General features: G+C 42.0%; 1 protein-coding gene across 16 annotated transcripts in view; it reads left to right on the top strand.

Moving 5' to 3' along the window:
- The window catches only part of LOC121441888 (dystrobrevin alpha-like), a 349129-nt gene extending 344222 nt beyond the window's left edge, over positions 1-4907 (top strand). For 11 of the 16 annotated variants that reach the window (XM_041643231.1, XM_041643233.1, XM_041643241.1 and 8 more), the window contains one exon: positions 1055-4907. The gene's annotated coding sequence lies outside the window, so the exon portion shown is untranslated. The remainder of the gene's footprint in view (positions 1-1054) is intronic. The other 5 variants (XM_041643245.1, XM_041643244.1, XM_041643240.1 and 2 more) reach the window with 2 other exon arrangements.
- The last annotated feature ends 14965 nt before the right edge of the window (positions 4908-19872 follow it).

Genomic DNA, 19872 nt, shown 5'->3' with positions numbered 1-19872 from the left:
ATTCATTGTTTTAAGGTAATAAAATGGTCTTACTATAAACCCACATAAAAATTAGATCAGGTAAGCCAGGTGGTGGTGGTTCACACATTTAATCCAGCAGCACTCGGGAGGCAGAGGTAGGTGGATCTCTGTGAGTTCAAGGCCAGCTTGGTCTACAAGAGCTGGTTCTAGGACAGGCTCCAAAACTGCAGAGAAACCCTGTCTCGAAAAACCAAAACAAACAAACAAAAAAAAAAAACTTAGATCAGGTTCTATTTTTTACCTAAAAGTCAACTTTTTTACTTTCTTGGAAATCTAGTAGTGAGAAGTAAAACAGGTGTGCCCTCTGTCGTTTACCCGAGATATTCTGATTAGATGGCATTCTGAAGGAGCCTACACACAAACCAGCCTGTGGCTAAGTCAGCCAGCTGAGCAAAATGCGTTTAAAATCTTATAGGGCACCACAAAAAATAGTGACATTTCACCTTTAGCTCCTTTTAACCTACTATGATGTTCACAATGGGGTCGATACAGTTGAAATTTAAGAATGACCTGTATGATTAGTATGTTTTTGTTTGGACTTTCTGACTATACAGCAATACCAAAATTATCCCAAAGCACATGCCTCTCTTACGCAAGGATCCTGAACCAAGTTCATTGTCTTGGCATTAGTCAACCAGTCTCCAAGACAGAGTCCTTCATGAATAAGGGCAGAACATGGAACCTAAGGAGCAGGAAGACTCTTCCTGTGTTCAAGGCAGACTACGGGCCTGTTGTAAGCCATTGGGTGCCTTGAACGCTTCATGACTCTCAGGAGTACCCCAGGGATCCCTTAAGAGGAGGCTCAATCAAGAGAACTCCGCAGCATATCTTCCAGAAGACACACAGTGTCCAAGACACTGGTCCCTGATTTCATAGGAAGAAAAAACAGTGTGTGTGTGTGTGTGTGTGTGTGTGTGTGTGTGTGTGTGCATGCCTATGTGTGTAAGGGCAAGGTGGGGGACTCAAAGCTACTTAGCCCTTTAGAAACAGTTTTCACCTGTTTAAAAAAAAATTACACACTCCTTATTCCCAGGCAAGCTATAGTCAGACAGATGATGAGAGTAACATGACATCCGGTGACGGAGAGAGCTGCGCCTGCAGAGAGGAGGAAGACAGCAGCGTGGCAGCAGCCTCACCCTCGCTCGCTCGGAGAGAGGAGCCACCACCTCCAGCACCGCCAGCAACCCCCTCCCCTAAAGATGTGTTCCGATGCCTGTAGTGCAGCTAGCTTTCCGTTCCAAGATTTGTAGTTCATAGGTGTGTGTTTTAGAGGGGGGTGGGGGGACAAGACTTCTGTTCCTAGACAATTTATCGACTCCATCTCCTGTAACACAGCTCATCCCTGGTTCAGAGCAAACACCCGGCGGCTGAGAGCCTGCTGCTGTTACACCGGACAGTAGTATCGACGAGCGTTTTCAACCTTCACACACAATATTGAACCCGTTCAGTTTACAGTGACAATATTAATACTGTTTGTAGCTAGAAGTTTCATTTCTGGGTTTTTTGAGATTTTTAGCAAAGACCCGTCTTATTATATACTACACACTTTCCCCCCACAGCAACTGAAGGGGAAGAAAACAAAAACCTGCAATAGGATTTGGTTTCTGAGTGTCCAGACTCAGAACCTAGAAGCCAAGGAGGGTCCTTGGCCTGCCCGGGTCTCCAAGTCCCTCTGAAAAAATGACTTAAACCTACCACCAGGAATAATGGGTTCTTGAGGGCTTATTTCCAACTTGGGGTTATTTTCCTTCAAGATACTCTAGTGAGTCAGCCATAGAATTTAATGTAAATACTTTTCCAAATAGATATCATATTAAAAAGAGAGAGAGAAAAAAAAACATTCAAATGATATAGAATCTAGTTTTTAAAATCAGCACAGATCTTCCTAAAAACTGTGAACTTGTTTTGGAATACTCGTTACTAAAGCTGTTTATAAACCACACGTGCCATAAGACCCCACGGACTCCCGTTCTCTGCACTCCTCCAGGTCTCGCTCTCCACAGTGTACCCTTAGGAAGCATGTCTTACCCCACACCGCTCATTGACAAGTCCCCTCATCGGCTAGTTCCGAGGCCTTCAGCTTTAAACGTATGGGCTTAAAGTGCGCTTGCAGACTTCACCCGCTTTTCTTTCTGAATGTCGATTGCCTTACCTGACTGCCTGTTGTTCTGCATGTGGCGTTGTGTGGTCCTGCAAAAGGAGACAGGCCCTTCCGTGTGGGGTTGGGATTTCACACTCAGTGTGAAGCTGGTGTGCGAAAGAACGGTCAAAGGCAAGAGGATATGAGCCTGCGGATGGTCCTTCACGAGGTCCCTCAGTAGAGAGACCTCAAAAGGGCCTCTTGTAATGATTCTGGGGAAAATGGAAAAGTCATTGGTTATCCCAAGATCTCGTGTATAAGGAAAAGGAGAAGCCAGACACTTGCTAGCTGTCTTAAGCTAGCAGCCTCTCTGGAATTCCTGGGTTTTTCTTCTAAAAGAAAGAAGGGAACATCACCGCAGAACAATGATTCTCAGAGTGTGTCCCTCAGACCAGCAATGTTCTTCATGTCACCCAAAAGTCTTAGCAATGCAGTTTCCTAGACTCCAGCCCAGACCCATTGAATCTGAAACTCTTGGGTCTGGGCCTGGTGATCCATGTGTTAATCAGCCCTCCTAACAATTCTGAAGTAGGCTATAAGATAGAAAGCACTGGTCTTGCACAGAGCTGTACAGCAAAGGCTGGAAAAAGCCTTAGCCAGGCTAGGTGGTAACTCAGTTGGTCAAATGCTTGCCTAGCATACACAAAGCCCTGGGTTCAAACTTCCAGAGCTCTGTAAACCTGGCACGATGACACATGCCTGTGATCCCAGCACTCAGGAGATGGAGGCAGGAAGATCAAGAGTTTGAGGTCATCCTCAGCTACATAGTGAGTTTAAGGCCAGCCTGGGATACATGAGACCCTGGCTTGAAGGAGGGGGTGAAGTGTTCAGAATAAATAAGAAATGCTGTAAGCGGACCTCAGATTTATTTTTGCTCACTGGGCTGGCTAAAGCCTCCTCCCACCTCGTACACCTAGTCCATATTGAGCTGCTGATGACTCACTTCCTGGCCCGACTCTGCAGAGGACTGTTGGATGCTCTTGCCTCTGCATTTGGTCAGAAGCCTTCTCCTTGGCTGCCCTTTGAAACAAAATTGTTTGCCTTGAGGATAGCTGAGAGATTGGTTGGCATCAGTAGAGGACCCCGTGCTGTCCCTGGGTGTTATTTGTCTATTTCTCTCGAGAAAACCCGCCTCGCAAAATTCCCTGAGCACAGGCTAGCACCAAAGTTTCACAGCTGCACAGTTCTCTGATGTCTTTGCACAGGTGGATTGTTTTTTGGTTTTTGGGTTTGTTTTTTTTTTTTTTTGCTGGTTTTGTTGGTGTGTCTTAACGTTCATCTCTTCCCCTGCCCATCCTCTGTGAAATCACACCTCTCTAGATGGTGCAGGTGGCCATTGGTGCCTCATACTCAGTACTGAAAACCACTACATCCCAGATACCTGCATTTCTGTCAGCTCAACATCAGATCTCAGAGCCTGCCGGCGGCCCTCAGCCACTAACTGGACAGAGCTGACCCATGTCGTTTCTTTGGTTTTCTACATCAAATGTGTGTCTAAGGTTAGAACCATTCTCCTGACAACCTTCCCTCTTGTCATGGCTCCCATTGCTAAGCAGCTCCATCCCATGATCTAGACTCCGTCGTACAAAGCCATTACAGGAACTCTCTGGAAACCACTACCAGTGAGCAATTTCTCACTAACCAGCCACCTTTTCTTTCTCTTAGCTCCACGTCAGCACTGAGACCAGATTCAAGCACCCCTATCCTGTAACCGAGACAAAATGGCGTGTATTGTTTTGGGGTTTTGTGATTGTCGGTGGATTTCTTTCCTTGGCTCTCCAAATTTACTTTTGGGGCCTGTTCTAATTGCAAACCCAGCAGGTTTTGTCTACCCTGTCTGTCCTTCTCAACTATATCTCACAGGGGTTGTTCTTTCTTATCCCACAATGAATTGCACACCCATGTCCATCAGAGCATATGAACGAGCACTGGTCTAACACCGCCAAACCTCCCCCACAGCACTGTGGTCAGGAGGTGGGTGAAATCTACTGTATAGGATTCAGGAATTGGTTGTGGTTTGTCGGGATGGAAGTTGGGGTAAGTTTGGTTGGTCAGAGGGAGACGTGTGGGAGATTACGAAGATGGATTACCGTATGATCTAGAATAAGGCAGGGAAGGTTCATTTGTAAGTAGTAATGTGAACTGAATTGCATTAAGATTGTGGCCTTTGTGTGATATATACTATGTATTTTCTTATATGCATGAGCCAAATTGTTGCGATATAAGTTAGCACTGGTGTCTGCTCTTATTTTGACCATCTTCGTCCACCATTATTAGTTCTTGGCTGTTAAGTGTAGATAGATCTTGTAAATATGGCAACCTTTGGTTGCTGCGTTCACTTTGGTTCAATTCCACCCAAGGAACCACAAGCAAAGAACTCCACTGTGTCCTTAGAAGACAGGGCATTTTTACTTTGAACCAAAAAATGGAAAGAAAAATCAGAAGCATTCATTGCATCTTGAAGCTAATCAACATAAGACATTTTAAATTGTGACTACTGTAATTTGACCCCATTTGAAATAACCAATTCAGAAACACTAAAGAGTACACAATATTCATTGGGATTGTAACAAAACTACTATAATATGTTGTTTTGTTGATATTGCTGTTGAGTATTGTTTTCTGTGTGTATGTGTGTGTGCGTGCGTGTGTGTGTGTGTGTGTGTGTGTGTGTGTGTGTGTTGGAACCTCCTGGGGACATGTTATATTTTGAAGTGATTAAACTATTTAATTGTGTGTCTATATTTTGGAATGAAATTATTTCTTCATTAAAAATGTTTTTTAAAACACTATGTTGTGGGTTTTTATCTTTTGTTTTAATGGACCTTTTTTACAATAATATGAAATCATCTCAAAGAAGGGGAATAGGTGAGTTCCGAACATATGGAAGATGAACCACGGTGGAATGTTGGACTGCTAAGGCAAAGAGTTTCCATATTCCCATTAAGAAAAAATACCAAAGAAAAATGCTAAAAAAAAAAAATCAAAGTCTAACTGTGGAGTTATGGGTGATATTCCTAATTTGTTCATTAGGCTACTATCTTTTGCCCAGCCTCCCTGCCTTAGATATTTGGAGTAGCTGGACAGATGGATAGAGTCCTTGAGTGAGTTAGACAGGCTTTGATTTGTGCACAACCCTTCCTGCATCCACCTGCGCTTCCAGAGAGCAAGTCTGATATCAGAAATTCTTTCAAGAGTGAGAAGTTGTCTTTCAATTGTATTGTTAGGCCATAGAGCACTAAAAATTATGTGTGTGCTCACTTTATTTTAAAGAAATGATGCTAGCCGGGCAGTGGTGGCGCACGCCTTTAATACCAGCACTCAGAAGGCAGAGGCAGGCGGATCTCTGTGAGTTCGAGACCAGCCTGGTCTACAAGAGCTAGTTCCAGGACAGGCTCCAAAACCACAGAGAAACCCTGTCTCGAAAAAACCAAAAAAAAAAAAAAAAAACGATGCTTATGGGTCAAGTTGCATAACAAAATGTTCCCTCTTTCCAGCGCTAACTGGTTTAGTCTTGGACAGAGCAAAGTATGTAATACAATGCAGGACACACATATTCTACATCTCTTCATCTAGTGTCTTCGGTGCTCAAGTTGGCAAATAATGCCTATGGTTGGCCCTTGTACTTCACAGTGCCTGGCTGCACCACCACTCCAGAGGTCATGCTGCAAGGGGTGGCTCTCTGGCCATTGGAACAAAAATGGCACTACGAAAATGACTTCTTTGACATCTCATTTTCCTGGCACTCTTGTGTAGCTACTCTAGCTTAGAAGCAAGCACACCTTCAAAATATAAGGGTAAAGCCAGTTAGCCCAGCTTTGTGGTCTAGAACCCCAGGGGAATCTATGGCTGCTTTCCATGGAATTATTTCTAGGCAAACACATTTCCTTCCAGTGACTGGATGCCAAGAAGGAAAGTGTGCACACATGTATTCCAGCTATATACTCAAGTTTCCTCCGGTGTCTGAAGCTAAACCTTTTGGTAATAATGAGCTTTTATTTGTGGCAGACAGCATTATACATTATGTGCCAATTACCACATATTTATAAACAATGTTATACTTCTATCTCTTAGGTAATATAAGAAATTAAAAACCGTGTTGCAAAACGAAATACAGCATGCATCATTTCTAGCACAGGTGTAACCAGCAATTGCTGTCTGGATCACCAAGTTCTTTTTTTAAGTCCTTCTTTGTTTTTAATTATGTGTATACAGGTATGCCTGCATGTGGATTTGTGTGTGAGAGCTTGGTGCCTGCAGAGGCCAGAAGGCAGCACTGGATTGGAGGTACAGGTGGTGTGAGACACTGGACGTGGGTGCTAGAAACCGAGCAGGTCCTCTGTAAGAAGAGCTGGTGCTCTTAACAGCTGAGCTGCCTCTCCAGCTCTATTACCAGGTTCTTGACATCTTGTCTGAAGAACTGAAAAGGCAAACACAAGTAGCAAAGTAGCAAGGAATGTTATTATTTAGAAGCAAAAGTGCAGTGCAGATATTCTGCAAGGGAGCATGTGATGACCCACAAGGAGCTGTCTCACTAGCATAATGAAACATTCCCCTGGCACAAGAAATTCCAAGAGGTTTTGAAGTTCCATGGCAGCAGCTCAGTGCAGGTATAGCATCCCTGTGGTAAGATGTGTTTGTCCATGCAATTTCCTTTACTGAAGTCTTTGTTTCTTCATACACATCAAGTTACTGTTCAATATCCTTACATTACAAATTGATGATCCCCTTTAGGACATATTGTAGAACAAGCAAACCCCCAGGATTTTGTTCATCTGGGAATAGATTATAACACTCATTTCTGAAAACAGTTTTGCCAGATAGAGAATTCTTGGTGGACAGGTATCTACTGGCTTTTGGCCTCTATAGATTTGGATGCATAATCAGCCACGAACTTTATGGCTCTTCTATTGTAATTAGCACTCCTTTCTTTTGCTACTTCCAAGAATCTCTCTTTATCTTTGTCTTCCTGTGGTTTTGTTGTAACAGGTCTTAATGCTATTTTCATTGAGTTTATTCCACGTGGAATTCACAGGGCTTCTTTGGGGATATACAAAGAAACTTTGCTTCCTGACTTGCTGTGTCCTTCATAAATTCTTTTATTGATGAGACCAAGAGCCTGGATATAAAGGGTTTTGACTTCGTAAGTTAGTGTTCCTAATAATAATACCAAATACATTGAGAACTTAAGCAACTGAGAGAAAGCCGACCCATTTCTAAGTAAAGGAAACTAGAAGGAATAACCTTAGGACCAGATCTTCGGTAGTTTGATTTTTGGCGTTATATTTGAAATGCAGAATAAGACAAGAGTCAAAAATGCGGTATATTGACAAGGACTTGGGATTCCAGAGTGAAGTGTGATGGATGTTAAGATCATCTCCTAGGCACAGGAGACCAAAAAGAATGGTCAGAAAATGAGAGAGGACGTCAGGAGCAGGAGCCTGGAGAGATGGTCAGTGGTTAGGAGCACTTACTGTTCTTGCAGACCTACACTGTGGCTGAAACCACCTGTAGCTCCAGTTCTTGGGGGCCTGATGTCCTCTTCTGGCCTCCTCAAGCACCCACCCACCATCATGGTTCACATAAACTCACTCGGGCACACACACATACACTTACATAAAATAAGTATCTTTTTTAAAACCAGAAGCCAAATGATATAAGTGTTTCAAAATAAGTGAAGCAAGTGCCTTGGACGCTGCTGATGGGTGAGGTGAGAGAACAAGGCCACGCCTCTCACTCAAGGGCTCACATGAACCAGCATGGTAGCTTCCCAGAACTTATTTACTCTTATGGTACTTCCCGATCTCCACATGGCTGGTGAAACCTTGAACAACGGGTGACAGTTTATAGTGTTTTCTTGCTGAGGGCCTTAGAGAAAAATGTGGTGGTATATAATAAATTCACAGGGTAGACCACACCCCCCCATCCCTACCTCCACCTCCCCCACACCGGCTCCATGTTGCCTTCACATTTGGGGATATCAATCTACAAAGACAACTCTGAGCATTTCCACACTGTGATCAGCTTCTAACAACCAATCCATAGCAGAAAATGCTCCCCAAGGTGCAGTGAGCAGACGCAGAGGTGTGAGCTCCCCCACAGATCCAGTGAGGGGGTGTGGAGATGTTAGCTCCCCCACAAGTACAGTGAGGGGGTATAGAGGTGTCAGCTCCCCAACAGGTGTGGTGAGAGGGTATGGAGATGTTAGCTCCCCCACAGGTGCAGTGAGGTGGAGGAGGTGTCAGCTCCCCTACAGGTGCAGCAGGGAGGAGGAGTGTATCGACGTAAATAAATGCAATGCAGATATTAAAGAATATTTACACTTTCATGATAAACTTACAGAACCAAAGTTCCTGCGTGGCACAGGAGGTAGGAAGGAAAAAAAAAGACAGAGCCGCCTCCCGCATGCCCATTTATCTGTAGGCATTGGCCCGAGGCAAACCCTGCCCCCTCAAGGGGCTGTCTTAACCCTACATCTCCCCCTTTTGTCTAAATAAGACAGAACTAAACCAAATATAACTATAAACAATAATAACAAATGATAAATATAACAAACAATATTGAGAACAAAAGTTTTGCTAGGCATTCTGTCTCAAGGAGTCTAAATAATGTAGAGAGTAACTACTATTAAATAATCTTCAACTCCATCAAAGATCTGAGAAGGGAATAAATATTACTTAACAAATGAGAGATATCCAAAATGTGCAACAAATGACAGAGACAACTGACTACCTGGGCAATCACCCAAAGTCTCGTTTGCAATGTTGAGTCATCCAACTTCGGCTAAGGCCTAACATAACTGACATACCATTATCAAATGCAAGGCACTTTCTTAGAATTATCCTACCCTGTCTTGGCAAGATAAGACAATCCTGTTTCATATCTTAGTCAGTAGTTGAGGCATGGGTTTTTCTTAACCCAAAGGCCAGTTCTGCCAAGAAGACAAGCTCCCAGTGGAGTGTCTTTGGTGCTCAACATTCTCTCAGGGGTAGAGTGGTGTTGCCAAGAGTAATTGTGTCTCGTTGGCACAGAATTCTAGGTTAGATTAAAGGCCATTTTCTACAGCTCTTCAAAGAGGCTGAAGATTATACTATCTATACTAAAAATAATCTCTATGTATCTAAAAGACCTGATTAACCTAAAAATAAATATGACAAACATATAATTCTCAATACTTATCTAATTTGAAAACTAAGAGAATAAACAACTGTGCAATATATGAAGACAATGATCTTCACCTGTAAACAATGTCATTACATATCAAAATGTAAACAATGTTATTACATAAATAGTACCAGAGGTAGAAATGTACATTGTGATATGATAGATGTATCCATACAATATAAGCATACTCTTATACAAAAATAGAGGTAGGGACACTCACATTCAATATTCAATATATCAATATACAAGAAACAGTACCAATATAATTTTCTAAAAACAGTAAGTCACAAATACCAATCATCCCATCAAACCAGTTAATCCACCATTATTTTTTTATATACCCCTAATTCCATACAATATCTCCCCATCCCCTCAACCCTAAACCAACCACTAAAAGATGTCCCTAACCCTGTGGGCAAACTCTGTTGGGAGAGGGGACGTCATCCTCTTAGATTGCTTCTACCTGACATGGGGGCGACGTTCTTCTTAGGGGCTCCTGTGAAAGCAAATGATGGTAAAATTCCCAAATTAACCTTTGACTTAAGAAAATTATAACTAGTCTTTGAGCGTTTTGAGAAGGTCCGGCCAGAGTGTTGTCAAAAATGTGCATCATTCGAAATTGTCTCTTGCAGTTGGTACCAAAAAACAGGTCTAATATTAGCGCTTAAAAAAAAAATTCATGATGTCATAAAAGCCAGATTGAGTTGATGTTGTGGGGCCCCATCTTCATCCTGGAAACTTCAAAGTTTACTGTAGGAAAATATGTTGCTTGTTATGGGAAATTTAAACATTAACAACAAGGACATATACTGACATATAAAGAAAGACACAGATATGAGGAAAGGCAAAGAAAGTTTATCAAATATAAAATTATTCTTATTCTATCCCATTTCATGGCTCCTGACCTGAGACAGAAACTCTGAAATATCTCTTATCAACAGGCTTGGAATTGAAGAGGGATTGAGCCATAGTCCAACTCCAAAACCAGCTCTACACATTTATAAAGAAGTGTTCAATAAAACATATATATAAATAGATATAAAAATCAATACAGTATATATAGAATTTTATTGTTGATACTCAGTGGGTCATAACTATTTTCCATCCATCAGTAATTAAATATTCAGGGTCTCTTAAATTCTTTGAAGATGAGTATTTTCCTGTGGAGATAAGAAAAGAACCCTGCCCCCAACCTATCTATAATCCTTACCATCAGAATGCCTGTCATTCTTGTGAATGAATTGTTATTTATCTTTTCCAAGTGACTTCTCTTCTTCAAACCGAACCTTTATTAATTTTGACGGTATCCATAATTTTTCCTCACCTGTGGAGATAAGAGAGATAAGAGCAAAACCCCTTCCCCAATGCAGCACATCTCCTGGCTTCCATTGTGAGGTCAGCACATCCTTGAAATAAACTGGTTGATTTAGTTCAACAGACTTTTCCATTATCCAATGTCTTTCTGCAGCCGTCGTTCCCTTCTCACTAGCGTTGAGAAAATTCAAGGTTAACAAAGCATTATGTAACCTATTTCTGGGGGTGTTTTCCACCCCTTTCTGTTTGTTCAACATATCCTTTATAGTTTGATTTGATCTTTCTATGACTGCTTGACCTGTAGGATTGTATGGTATACCTGTAACATGCTTGATATTGTAATAATCAAAAAACCGTTTCATTTTCCTAGAGACATAAGCAGGACCATTATCTGTCTTTATTTGTGTAGGTATACCCATGATAGCCATGACTTCTAATAAATGAGTGATTACTGAATCAGCTTTTTCTGAACTTAAAGCAGTTGCCCACTGAAAGCCTGAATAAGTATCAATGGTGTGATGAACGTACTTCAATTTGCCAAATTCTGCAAAGTGGAACACATCCATCTGCCAGATTTCATTCCTATGGGTGCCCTTTGGATTAGCCCCTGCTGGCAGTGGCGTTTGGTTATAGAAAGAGCAGGTAGGACATTTCTTCACAATCTCCTTAGCTTGTTGCCATGTAATAGAAAACTCTTTCTTCAAACCTTTGCTATTAACATGATGTTTTTTATGAAATTCAGAGGCTTGTAGCACACTACCAATCAATAATTGATCAATTTCTGCATTACCTTGTGCTAGAGGACCTGGAAGACCCGTATGGGATCAGATGTGTGTTATGTACATAGGGCAAAGCCTGTTCCTGATCAAATCTTGAACCTCCATAAACAATGAAGTTAGTTCTGTATCATCAGGTATAAATTCAGCAGTTTCAATATGTAAAATAACTCTTTCTGCGTATTGTGAATTAGTAACTATATTAATAGGTTCTTTAAAATCTCTTAGTACCATAAGAATGGCATATAATTCTGCCTTCTGGACAGACTCATAAGGACTTTGTTCCACCTTACCCAAGTCTTCTGATTTGTAACCTGCCTTCCCTGATTTATTGGCATCAGTATAGAATGTACGGGCTCCAGTTATTGGAGCATCACGGACGATTCGAGGAAGGATCCAAGAAGTTCTCTTTATGAAGTTAAGCCGCTTGCTTTTTGGATAGTTGTTATTAATGTCTCCCAAAAAATTAGCACAAGCTCTTTGCCATGGTTCATTATCTTCCCATAATTTCTTTAGTTCATCAGCAGTGAAAGGCACTATAATTTCTGCTGGGTCTATGCCTGCTAGTTGACGAAGTCTCAGCTTGCCTTTTATAATTAACTCAGAGACTTTGTCCACATAAGTTTTCAGTTTTTTACTTGGTTTATGTGGTAAAAAGATCCATTCCAAGATAATATCATCTCTCTGCATTAAAATTCCTGTAGGAGAAATTTTTGACGGTAATATGACGAGAATACAATCGAGCTCTGGATTCACTCTGTCCACATGTGCCTGTTGTAATTTCTCCTCAATCACTGTCAGTTACTTTTCTGCTTCAGCTGTTAATTCTCTGGGACTGTTTAAATCTTTATCACCATCCAAGGTTTTGTTCAAATGAATTATTAGATCAGGTGTTATTCTGATAGCTGGTCGTAGACTGGAAATGTCTCCTAACAGTCTTTGAAAGTCATTAAGAGTCCGTAGGCGATCCCTCCAAATTTGTGCCTTTTGTGTCTTAATTTTTTGCAAACCTATTCTATAACCTAAATAATTAATAGAATCTCCCTTCTGAATCTTTTCAGGAGCAATTTGCAATGCCCATTTAGGTAACAGTATCTGTATTTCTTTAAACAGTCTGTTCAAGGTATCTATGTTTGAATCAGATAACAATATGTCGTCCATGTAATGGTATACTATAGATTTGGGAAATTTCTTGCGTATTATTTGCAATGGTTGGTTCACAAAATATTGGCACAGGGAGGGGCTATTTAACATACCCTGGGGGAGGACGGCCCAATGGTACCTCCTCGAAGGTTGAGAATTGTTATAGGTAGGCACTGTGAAGGCAAATTTTTCTCTATCTTCTTTTTGCAAAGGTATAGTGAAAAAACAATCCTTTAAATCAATAACTATGAGAGGCCATCCTTTTGGTAATAAAGAGGGCAAAGGAATTCCAGATTGCAGAGGGCCCATAGGTTGAATAACCTTGTTGATGGCCCTGAGATCTGTCACCATTCTCCATTTACCTGATTTTTTCTTAACCACAAATACAGGAGAATTCCAAGGGCTGGTAGATTCTTCTATATGTCCAGCATCTAATTGTTCTTGTACCAGCTGTTTTAAAGCCTGTAACTTTTCCTCAGGTAAAGGTCATTGTTTTGTCCATATTGGTTTCTCAGTCAACCATTTTAGAGGCAAGGCTGTTGGTATCTCTGAAGGGACATCAATTGCTTGTTCTTGCACAGCCCTAATGGCCGGTTTTCTCCATTTGTAATAACTTTTAATATTATTTTCAGAAATATAGGCTCTAGAAGTAGCAGGAATGTTAATTTGGGTATTCCATTGTTGTAATAGGTCACGACCCCATAAATTCATTGCAATATTGGCTACATATGGCCTTAATTTTCCTATTTGTCCCTCAGGCCCTATACATTCAACCCATCTCGTGCTCTGCCTTACTCGAGATAGGGTTCCAATTCCCAGGAGCTGAACATTTACATTCTGAAGAGGCCAATATGGATGCCAAGATTCTGGGGTAATGATACTTACATCAGCACCTGTGTCCAGCAGGCCAGTAATAAAAATGCCATTTACACACACTCTCAGCTTAGGTCTTTGATCATTTATAGAAGTTTGCCAAAACACACGTAACTCATCTTTCTGATTACTATTGCTTGTAACAGTAGGCATGTGGCTTCCTAATTGTCCTGACGAGGCATGTTCTCTGCAGAAACTGGAAATGACTGAACCATGTTTGCCATGGGGGCCTGTGAGGCCCCCCTCTCACGTTTCCCGTCTGTATCAGATTGCCTTGTCTATCTCTTGTAGACCTGCATTCATTAATCCAATGCCTGCCTTTTCCACATCTTCTACATAAGCCTGAAGGCTGAGTCCTTCTATTTCTGTTATTTCTAGAAGATGCATTATTATTATTTCTGAAAATCTGTTGTCTACAATTCCTTTTCATATGACCCATTTTGCCACAATTAAAACATTTGGTATTCTGGTGTCTCCTCTTACCATTGGAAATTGCTTCTTCTACCCATGCTTCAGTGCCATAGTCAAATGTATCAACATTTAGTGTATGCAAGACCCATTCTTCCAAGGACGCTGATCTGAACTTTAAAGGCCCCAAGATCTTTTTGCATTCCACATTTGCATTTTCGTAAGCCAAAGACTCAATTATTATACGTCTTGCTTCTGGGTCAGATATCCCTATTTGTACAGCCTTAGTTAACCTTTGTAAAAAGTCACTAAAGGGTTCTCTCTGACCCTGTTTAACTGTGACAAATGATTCCATTCTCTGTCCTGGGTCTTGTACTCTGTCCCAAGCCCTTAAGGCTGCTGTAGTACACATGGAGAGTATGTTTTCATCCAAATTAGCTTGTTCCTGAGGATCGTAAAAGAGCCCTTCACCTAGAATTTTATCTAGGGAAATGTCAATTCCCTTCGCCTTTTCCTGCTGCTCTAAAAGTCTAGCCTCTTGCCTGAATAAGCATTTCCATTTTAATTGCGGTCCACTCTCAAGGACCGCAGAGCTCAGCTGGAGCCAGTCCGAGGGGGTTGCTCTGCTTGTTGTGGCCCAAGATTTTAGCATCTCTTTAACAAAAGAGGCATGCATCCCAAAAGTCATGACGGCCTGTTTAATTTCTTTGAGATCATTCATACGGACAGGCTCCCATGTATCTTCCTTGATGACCCTAGGGTTTCTGGAACCAATCACCTTTTCTGTTGTTATTACAGGAAAGGCATGTAGAGCTGTAGGTAGAGCTTTGTGGAAATTGTCCCGGAGGGGTTTATCCACAGATGTAGTTAAAATTTGCCTTTCTACCCTTTGCTCTTCTTCATCAGAATTTAGAAATTCCTCAATCTTTTCAATTCTATTCACCATTGCTTTTTGTAATGTCTGAATCTCCTGTCCAGAATTATGTTCCAAAGCCTTCATTGAGGATTCTAAAGTATGAAATTTGTCCATTAGAGATAACTTGTCATCTTTGGACATAATTTTTATGGCATAAACCGTGCCTTCTTGTATTGATAATCTTTCCGCCAATCTGTCATAAGCTTTAGACAAAATTCGATTGTCACATTCAGCAGTTTTGATTCTCTCAGTTAATGTTTCAGTTCCTACAGAAAGGGACTGCTGGAACTTATGATCTAATTCAGCTGTTCCTTCTTCCATAGTAATGAATTTCTCCTTAACATCAGCCTGTACCTTTTCTAGATTTTGCTCAGTTAACCGAGTCATGTTAAACAAAGATCTGTTTTCTTCCTGGAGAACTTCAAACTGATTCTTGAGAAGATTGTTGTCATTCTCAATAGTTTTTAAACGTTCAACCTCTGCCTTAAGAAATTTGATCATTTTTCTATTATCAAACCAAATAGTGCTAAGGAAAATTAAGAATCCCAGAAATATCCATAGATGTGGGGTGATAGACACCTCTTGTAAAATCTCCCAAATGGTACACTCAAAAAAGCTGTTGAAATCTGAAATTGTCACGTTCTCAGACATTTTATTTATAAAAGAAAAAATTCTTTTACCTGTAATGAACGGTTCCTGCCAGTGGTGGTGAAAGAGTCCACTTGAGTCCACGTGGCCTAAGTCTGAAATAAATGACTCAAAAACAAAATTGAAACAGACACCAGACTGATAAGTAGCAATTGGGCCAGAATGGGAACAGAGAGAAAAGCCTCCAAAGTGAACAAATCAGAGGGATGCCGGCGTGCCGGGTCTCGCAGGGCCGCTGTCATGTGACCCGAGCGCTGGTGGAGGTGGGAGGGGAACAGAGACTGATCACACTGTTACAGAGGCGCTGCCGATTTCAAAATGCCGGAGAGTGCTAGTTCTCCCGTCCCGCTTGATTCTCTAGCAAGCAGCAGGGAAAATCGAGTCACTCAGAATCTCAGCTGCTTCCGCGTGCCCAGGGAGACCACCGCCAGGAGCAGTGGCTCCGATTTGGGCCGGGTCTCGGCAAAGCCTCACAGGGAGGGCGCCAAATGTATCGACGTAAATAAATGCAATGCAGATATTAAAGAATATTTACACTTTAATGATAAACTTACAGAACCAAAGTTCCCGCATGGCACAGGAGGTAGGAAGGACAAAAAAAGACAGAGCCACCTCCCGCACGCCCATTTATCTGTAGGCATTCGCCCAAGGCAAACCCCGCCCCCTCAAGGGGCTGTCTTAACCCTACAGAGGAGGAGGTGTCAGCTCCCCAACAGGTAAGGTGAGCAGATGCAGAGGTGTTAGCTCCCCCACAGATCCAATGAGGTGGTGTGGAGATGTCAGCTCCCCCACAGGTGCAGTGAGGGGGTGGAGGTGTCAGCTCCCCCACAGGTGCAGTGAGGGGTATGGAGATGTTAGCTCCCCTACAGGTGCAGGGAGGGGGAGGAGGTGTCAGTTCCCCTACAGGTGCAGTGAGGGGGTGGAGGTGTCAGCTCCCCCACAGGTACAGGGAGGGGGAGGAGGTGTCAGCTCCCCCACAGGTGCAGGGAGGAGGTGGAGGTGTCAGCTCCCCCACAGGTGCAGGGAGGGGTGGAGGTGTCAGCTCCCCCACAGGTGCAGGGAGGGGTGGAGGTGTCAGCTCCCCCACAGGTGCAGGGAGGGGGTGGAGGTGTCAGCTCCCCCATAGGTGCAGGGAGGGAGGGGGTGGAGGTGTCAGCTCCCCCACAGGTGCAGGGAGGGGTGGAGGTGTCTGCTTTGGAACAGAAATTCTTCTTTTCTTACTTTCAGGGTCCCATTTACCTCCACTCTTCTCAGCGAGACCATGGATACAATTACAAAACTCTCTTGCTCTCTGCACACATATAAATAAAATTTTAAATATGGTTTTGTCATTTATAGTAATATGTGTCTGCTTGATGGTACCTATTGATTGCTGTGAAGACCAATTAAAGAAACCAATACATGTAAAGCACACAGCAAATACCTGAACGTGTTAACGTGTTAGAAGCCCAGCGCACACAATCAGTTCTTCCTTCTTTTTTTTTTCTTTTTAATGTACTTTCCAATCCTCATCCACAAAATTGGGGCAAAAGTTTTATTTACAGAAAATTCACACAAAGATAAATTAGCTTATGTGCAAATTTTAAAAAAAAATCTATTCAATCTTATTAAATGATTAGGTATAGTATTGAATATCTGCTATCCAGGAAGTCAAGTTGATGCAGGAGGATCCCAAGTTCAAAGCCAGCCTAGGCAACTTAAGGAAACCCTACCTCCAAAACCAAGCAATCCGAATAAAAATGTAATGCATAGCTAGAAGTTAAACACTGCTCTGTTTAAAATCTGTTAAACAAGTCGGGCAGTGCCGATACACGCCTTTAATCCCAGCACTTGGCAGGCAGCTCTCTGTGAGTTTGAGGTCTACAGAGCAAGTTCCAGGATAGACAAGGCTGCACAGAGAAACCCCATGTCAAAAAAAAAAAAAAAAAACTATAGGGAAACTCTGTCACAAAAAAAAAAAAAAAAAAATCTGTTAAACAAGCGCCTTAGCCAAGTCAGCAAATATTAAAGTGAGCCACATGCTGCTGAGAATGTAGATTTTTATTTTTTTTTTTTAAATTTATTTATTTATTAAGGATTTCTGCCTCGTCCCCACAACCGCTTCCCATTTCCCTCCCCCTCCCCCGATCAATTCCCCCTCCCTCATCTGCTCGAAGAGCAATCAGGGTTCCCTGACCTGTGGGAAGCCCAAGGACTGCCCACCTCTATCCAGGTCTCGTAAGGTGAGCATCCAAACTGCCTAGGCTCCCACAAAGCCAGTACGTGCAGTAGGATCAAAAACCCACTGCAATTGTTCTTGAATTCTCAGTATTCCTCATTGTCCGCTATGTTCAGCTAGTCCGGATTTATCCCATGTTTTTTCAGACCTAGGCCAGCTGGCCTTGGTGAGATCCCAATAGAACATCCCCATTGTCTTAGTGTGTGGGTGCACCCCTCGTGGTCCTGAGTTCCTTGCTCGTGCTCCGTCTCCTTCTGCTCCTGATTTGGACCTTGAGATTTCTGTCCGGTGCTCCCGTGTGGGTCTCTGTCTCTGTCTCCTTTCATCGCCTGATGAAGGTTAATATTCCTGAGGATGCCTATGTGTTTGTCTTTGGATTCACCTTCTTATTTAGCTTCTCTAGGAACATGAATTATAAGCTCAATGTCCTTTATTTATGGCTAGAAACCAAATATGAGTGAGTACATCCCATGTTCCTCTTTTTGGGTCTGGCTTACCTCACTCAGGATAGTGTTTTCTATTTCCATCCATTTGTATGCAAAACTCAAGAAGTCCTTGTTTTTTACTGCTGAGTAATACTCTAATATGTATATATTCCATACTTTCTTCATCCATTCTTCCGTTGAAGGGCATCTAGGTTGTTTCCAGGTTCTGGCTATTACAAACAATGCTGCCATGAACATAGTTGAGCATATACTTTTGTTGTATGATAGGGCCTCTCTTGGGTATATTCCCAAGAGTGGTATTGCTGGATCCAGGGGTAGGTTGATCCCGAATTTCCTGAGAAACCGAAACACTGCTTTCCAGAGTGGTTGCACAAGTTTGCATTCCCACCAGCAATGGGTGAGTGTACCCCTTTCTCCACAACCTCTCCAGCAAAGGCTATCATTGGTGTTTTTTATTTTCGCCATTCTGACAGGTGTAAGGTGGTATCTTAAAGTTGTCTTGATTTGCATTTCCCTGATCGCTAAGGAAGTTGAGCATGACCTTAAGTGTCTTTTGGCCATTTGAAGTTCTTCTGTTGAGAATTCTCTGTTCAGATCAGTGCCCCACTTTATAATTGGGTTGATTAGCCTTTTACGGTCTAGTTTCTTGAGTTCTTTATATATTTTGGAGATCAAACCTTTGTCAGTAGCAGGGTTGGTGAAGATCTTCTCCCAGTCAGTGGGTTGTCTTTTTGTCTTAGTGACAGTGTCCTTTGCTTTACAGAAGCTTCTCAGCCTCAGGGAGTCCCATTTATTCAATGATGCCCTTAGTGTCTGTGCTGCTGGGGTTATACATAGGAAGTGGTCTCCTGTGCCCATGTGCTGTAGAGTACTTCCCACTTTCTCTTCTATCAGGTTCAGTGTGTTCGGACTGATATTGAGGTCTTTAATCCATTTGGATTTGAGTTTTGTGCATGGTGATAGATATGGATCTATTTTCATTCTTCTACAGATTGACATCCAGTTTTGCCAGCACCATTTGTTGAAGATGCTCTCTTTTTTCCATTGTATACTTTTAGCTCCTTTATCGAAGATCAGGTGTTCATAGGTTTGTGGGTTAATGTCAGGGTCTTCTATTCGATTCCATTGGTCGACTTCTCTGTTTTTATGCCAATACCAAGCTGTTTTCAATACTGTAGCTCTGTAATAGAGTTTGAAGTCAGGGATGGTAATGCCTCCAGACAATCCTTTATTGTATAAGATTGTTTTGGCTATCCTGGGTTTTTTGTTTTTCCATATAAAGTTGATTATTGTCTTCTCCAGATCTGTGAAGAATTTTGATGGGATTTTGATGGGGATTGCATTGAATCTATAGATTGCTTTTGGTAGAATTGCCATTTTTACTATGTTGATCCTCCCAATCCAAGAGCAAGGGAGGTCTTTCCATTTTCTGGTGTCTTCTTCAATTTCTTTCTTCAAAGACTTATAGTTCTTGTCAAGTAGATCTTTCACTTCCTTGGTCAGGGTTACCCCAAGGTATTTTATGCTATTTGTGGCTATCGTGAAAGGTGATGCTTCTCTGATTTCCCTCTCTGCTTCCTTATCCTTAGTGTATAGGAAGGCAACTGATTTTTTGGAGTTGATCTTGTATCCTGCCACATTACTAAAGCTGTTTATCAGCTGTAGGAGTTCTTTGGTAGAATTTTTGGGGTCGCTTATGTACACTATCATATCATCTGCAAATAACGAAAGCTTAACTTCTTCCTTTCCAATACGAATCCCCTTGATCTCCTTATGTTGTCTTATTGCTATTGCTAGAATTTCAA

The sequence above is a fragment of the Microtus oregoni genome, unplaced genomic scaffold (assembly GCF_018167655.1).
Source record: "Microtus oregoni isolate MIOR12 unplaced genomic scaffold, Mior012 000082F_ref0000272, whole genome shotgun sequence".
Lineage (NCBI taxonomy): Eukaryota > Metazoa > Chordata > Mammalia > Rodentia > Cricetidae > Microtus > Microtus oregoni.
The sequence above is the reverse complement of the archived record's forward strand: the minus strand, read 5'-3'. Positions and strand labels throughout refer to the sequence as shown.